Source organism: Cyprinus carpio, chromosome A4 (genome assembly GCF_018340385.1).
Source record: "Cyprinus carpio isolate SPL01 chromosome A4, ASM1834038v1, whole genome shotgun sequence".
NCBI lineage: Eukaryota > Metazoa > Chordata > Actinopteri > Cypriniformes > Cyprinidae > Cyprinus > Cyprinus carpio.
The window spans coordinates 27,853,324-27,859,464 of record NC_056575.1 but is presented as its reverse complement, the minus strand read 5'-3'; positions in this window follow the sequence as shown (position 1 = coordinate 27,859,464).

Here is a 6,141-nt window from a genome sequence, read left to right as displayed (position 1 = left end):
TTTAAGTCATTTTTCTCAGTTCTGCACTCTGCGTAGTTACTGCCTTTTTGCTTTGTAGGGCAGCATAGAAGTGGAGATGCTGGAGAAAGGGATTATGTGTCTGGTGAGATGGGCTGTGTCTCTGGTGTTTCCGGTGACTGTGATATGTTGTCTTGGCTTCCCTGGCTGTTTTCCAGAAAGTCATCCTTGGGAGATGAGTCTTGGAGTTGTTTTGATACATCACAATCTGTCTGTGGTGAGCTCTGTGGGCAGGGCTCAGCCGGGATAGTGTCCATGAGCAGTGCTTGTTGTGGCTGCGTCATGTTATCAGTGTGCTTTTGCGATGTGTCAACCACATGACGACTCTGAGCAGGTGTGTGTGTGCTGAATGGATTGACATACTCTGCTGAAGGATGATGGAGGGAGAAGTAGATATTGTCCTTAAGCACTCTAGCACCAAGTTTATTTGGGTGGAGGTCGTCCGGTTTAAACAGTTGTCTATGGCCCCAGAAAAGATTGAAGTTGTCAATGAAATTCACTCCTTTTATATTGCACAATCTTTGTAGCCATGTGTTCAGCTCAAGCAACCGTAAAAACATATTTGATCCCCTTGCTGGGAGTGGTCCACTGATGAACGACTGAACTTTGAGTCTTCGAAGTGTTTCAAAGAGTTCACTGAAGTGCTTCTTAAGGAGTTCTGGAGTTCTATCAGAGTCCTGGGTTCGACTGCGCTCTGAGCTGAATGCCGCTGTCTGCTCGACCTTGAGCGGCGTCTCGCTCCTTGTTTGTGCCATCAATTAGTGTGTCAACCAATTTCGGAACACAGTGTGTCTGTAGCTTTCTTTATTTCAGTTTTATCACGTGATAGGAAGTCTAAGGCCTTTTCAAGCCGAAGGGCAAACTCATCTAATCTGCAGCCTATTATGCATCAAACTATGATTAATGTAAAGACACAAAGCACTGCCATCAAGTTAGCATTTTTAAACATTCACTCACTAAAAAAAATAATTTCTAATCAATGACTTTATAACCACAAACAATCTGGATTTTATGTTTCTAAACGAAACATGGCTAGAAGACAGCTGCAGTGCAACAGTCCTCAATGAAGCAGCCCCTCCTAACTTTACTTTCATGAGTGTCTGCAGGACTGTTAAGAGAGGTGGAGGTGTAGCTGCTCTATTTAAAGATGTCTATCAATGCAAGCAAGTGTCATTTGGTCAGTATTTGTCTTTTGAATACCTAGGGATTGTGCTGAAAGGTGCTCCACACATTCTGTTTATTATTATTTACAGGCCTCCAAAATACTCTCCAGCCTTTGTTGAAGAGGTCACAGAAATGTTATCAATGATTTCCTCAGAGTTTGACTGTTTTGTTATTGCAGGGGATTTTAATATTTACATATATAATGCAGAAAACAAAACTACAAAAGAAATGATAACGTTCTAAACACTTTTGACCTGTTTCAGCATGTGCATGGACCCACACAAAAAGGTAGACACACTCTAGATTTAATCATCAGTAGGGGTCTAAAAATTTCATCCATTGTTATTAAGGACGTAGCACTATCTGATTACTTCTGTATTTTCTTTGATATATTGATCTCTGCTACCACTGAATCTAGATCTGTCTCTGTCAGAAGGAGATGCATTAAAGAGAACACTAGTGTGCTGTTTATGGAGGCTATATCTTTAACACCAAGCATTTCTGCAGACTCTGTTTATATTCTCCTTGAATCCTTTAACTCAAAAGTTAAGAATGTTATTGATGATATTGTTCCAATAAAAGTCAGTATGAAAACAGACAGAAATCAGTTTGGAGAAAATCAATAGCAGTTCAGACTATGAAAAGACAATGCAGAAAAGCAGAGCGGATGTGGCGGAAGACGAAACTAAAAAAACAATATTCACACTATAAACACTAAAAGAACAAATTTAACCCTCTGAAGTCGATTAACGCGGATAAGCATTTTGAGGCATTTTCTCCTGATAACCGCGAAAAGAACTAAAATTACACTTTCAGTTCTGATCGTACAGATAAGGGCAATACATAAATCAAATCTGTAAAGGGTCTACTTTTATTCCACACATAATAACAACAAAACTTTGTGCATTTATAAAATAAAGAAAACAAACAAGGTGCACTGTCTGCAGCTTAGGTCTGCGGTGATCTTCATTCGGAAACACATCATTAAAATGAACTGTAACTTATTGAACACTCAACGAAGAGACATGAGAGAGATATCTATAGAAAGCTTGACATGACTTCTTTTAAACTAAGCAAGTGCTACCAAAAACAAATATTCTGTGATAAAGTAATCCATATGAAAACAACGCGATGTCTGTCTTTCACGTCTCGACTTCTCAGCCGCAATATGCGACCAGCCGCGCGCCAAGCAGCTATTGAACCTGTCGATGAGACTACGTGAACTCTGCATTGAAACTTACCCGCGATGTAACGGCCCTGTCGGACAAAAACAAAACAGCAGCGAAACTGGGATTACCTCAGAAAGAAGAACAAAGCGGCTTGACCCAGCAGAGATAAACGTGAGTAAGTTTCGGGATTATGTGTCTACTTGTATTAGTTTTTCATGTAACTTGTACACATATAGTTAGTTTAGAACCATATATGTTTAGCTCTATATATACTGTCGCGGCCTGCATACAAAGCATGATTGTGTTTTCAAAAGATGTAACTAAGCTTCTGTTCATCAATATCTACTCTGGTGTAAATATTTTTAATGTGTTATACCCCATCATTGGTGTTTGCAAGCATCTGAGGTAAAAAAATAAATAAATAAATAAATACATTTCTATCAAGTAAGCTGTAAATATCACTGACAATAAATGTTCTATGTGGTAATTGTCTTCTTTTTTTTCCAATAAATTACTAATGGTATCAGTGACCATCACAATAATGGTAATAATGCAGTTTATTTGCGTAAACAGCATGCTTTTTTTATTTCAGATATGACCTAACCTGTTGCAAAGCTTAGCCAATGCAAATAAGCAGCCCACTTAGGAACCTGGAACAGCTAGCTACACCAAGCGAGGCACTCGATCTCTCTTCAAAGTCTCTTCAAAAACAGTATGTCCTTCAGAGCACATAAACAATATACATTTTGGAAATGCCAGGTATGTGGACGCTCATTTATATATTTCAACATGACACATGTGCCTGCATTTATTTGATCCAAAATACAGAAAGTTGCATTTGCTAAAAGGGTAATATTGTGAAATATTTTTTACTATTTAAAATAACTGCTTTCCTATTTGAATATATTTTAAACAATTTAATTTATTCCTGTGATCAAAGCTAAATTTTCAGCATCATTACCTCCAGTCTTACTCCAAGTGTAACAATATACACTATACCATTCTAAAAGCTGGGAGTCAGTATATATATGTGTGTATATATATATATATATATATATATATATATATATATATATATATATATATATATATATATGTATGTATATGTATATATATATATATATATAGTATATATATATATATATATATATATATATATATACTTCTTATTTAGCACACACAAGTGATGAGGAGATACAATAATCATGTTAGGAAACGATGCTGTTCTTTTCAATTAATAAAAAAAAATAATCTCTTTTCAAAATTAATAATATTAATAATAATAATAAATTTTGTTTGAGTAACAAATCAGAATATTAGAAGGATTTCTGAAGGATCATGTGACTGGAATAATGATGCTAAAAATTCAGCTTTGAAAGTCAGCTTTGATTGTTCTAATAAACTGTTTAAATGCACTGCACTTTCGCAGTGAATCTCAAGTTAATTTGTGTGGGATAATTAAATATATTCTAAATAAACTACAAACATAAAAATATATACATTTATTTTGTCCTCACATTCTTTCTTGTAACTCTTCTCTCTCTAGTCACTCACACCTGGCTGGAAAGGCTCATATATGCAGCTCATTATGCGGGGTCTTTGTCTTCTCAGGTGTGAATCCACACAAATATTCATGATAGTTGGCGCTTACTTGCATATGCCATTTTGAAACAAAAAGTGTCTTAGAGAATTTAAATGAATCTGAGTTTTAAAATTGCTTGTTTATTTTTTTTCTTCTTCATGATTATTTTACTTTCTTTTATGTAAAGCACTTTGAATTACTATGTGTCTGACCTAAATGTGCTATATAAATGCGGCTTTCCTTGCCTTGCCTTGAATATATATTTTAAAATTTTATTTATTCCCGGTGGATCAAAGCTAAAATTTCAGCATCATTACTCCAGTCTTACTCCAAGTGTAACAATATACACTATACCATTCAAAAGCTGGGTGTCAGGACTCGGGTATGATCTGTCCTTTTTTCGTCTCTTTTTTTTTACTTTTTGTTCTTTTGTTTATTTTTTCATTTCTGCTAATTTTTCTACCCTTTCATTCATTTTGTTTCCGTTTCTCGTCTCTCTCACATATTTTAATCCATTTTCTCTGGTTTTCCTCCCCTTCGCTCTAGTGCCAGCTGATCCCATTCAGCACCCTATACTCTTGGCTTCTGTCTTACCTTGCCTGTTCCCCATCTTGTTACTCTCACCCTATTTATTCTGCTGATTTCACTACTGTTTGTCAGTGTGTTCTGTGAATCTTAGGCGCTACTGGCCGGTTCATTCCGCCTCTCCATTCTGGTCCTGAGCTTAGATTGTTTGTCTGCCCAGTTGGGTGTAAGCGTGGTGTTTTTGCCCTCAGAGTTTTTCGACTGTTCTTCTGGTTCTCAACCTGGCCTGTTTTTTGACCCCGCTGCTGCCCGCACCCGCTTCTCAGCCCCTGTCACTGCACCTTGCTTGACTTCCATCGCCTATGCTCGACTATTCTCCTGTCTCCTGTTTCAGATTCGTTGCCCCCTCTTCTCCTGGCACTTACGGAGGCTGAGTGCATTTCCTGTACGCTGTGCAGTTGGAAGCTAAGAATGAGCCATTTTTTCCCGAGCTGGTTCTTTTTTTGTTTTTTTGGGACGTTAGGCCTTCGCCTTACTTCTGTTAATAAAACTACCATTTTCAGCCTCATCCACTCTTGGGTCCTCATCTGTCCTGACACGGAGCAAGAGTATAAGCCAGAGAGTGCTTAAACTCACTAGAACGCCTTCCATAGCAAATATTGCCCCCCATGTGGCGATGGCCGGTACGGCCATAGTATGGACTGAAAACTGGAAGCAAAAATGCAGAGAAATAATGGGAGTCAATGGCACTGAAACTGTTTAATATATAACAAAACTTAACATAACTTAATTTTTCTGGGTCATTATATCTAAATATGAAAACATTTTAAAATACATTAATGAGGGGATTGACCGACCAAGTAGAATGACAGAAAATATACGCTCTATGTGTCAGTTATGCATGGCCTAATCATTCCTTAGAAAATAGTATTTTGGGACAAAATATTACTATAGAGTGGAAATATAAGACTACTATAGAAATACTTTAAGCGGACTCTTAGATATTATACAGGTATTACAGAGACATAACATACTTCTGGGATAAACTTGTCACTACCTCTATAATATTTTTTAAAAAAGCTGTTATAGTATTTTCTATAGTAGTCTTATAAATATTCTGTAGTATGTCTACTATGGGCCCAATATACCTATAGAAGATTACTATATTTTGTCCCAAAATACTATAAGATTCCTATAGTAATTTTAGTAAGGGTATGTCCCCACACGACCTGGACTTCCGGTAGACTACCACTTAATGGGTTTGCAAAGAGATACAATTATAAAGTTACTGCAAACCTTTAATCTATAAATATTTATGTTCTATTATGCATTTTCCTTGTTATATGAATAAATAGAAATTCATGAAATAATATATATAGGCAGACACACAGTAATAAGATTTATTCAAATGTTGATTTTGACATTGAGTGAATTTGGAAAATAAATAAATAAAATAAATAAAAATTATAAATGAGCATTTCTAAAAGTATTAACAACTTGTTTTCAACATCTTCATTGGTGAAAATTGCACACAGTAGGGCGTTTCAATGGCAGAACAAAAACAATCTGTGAATGTCCTAATACAAAGAGCCGAGGAAAGGTTACAAAAAAAGATGTGCAATCTAGCAAGTGCACACATAGACATAAACAGTACTAAAATGGAAGTGGTAGCAATACGTAACA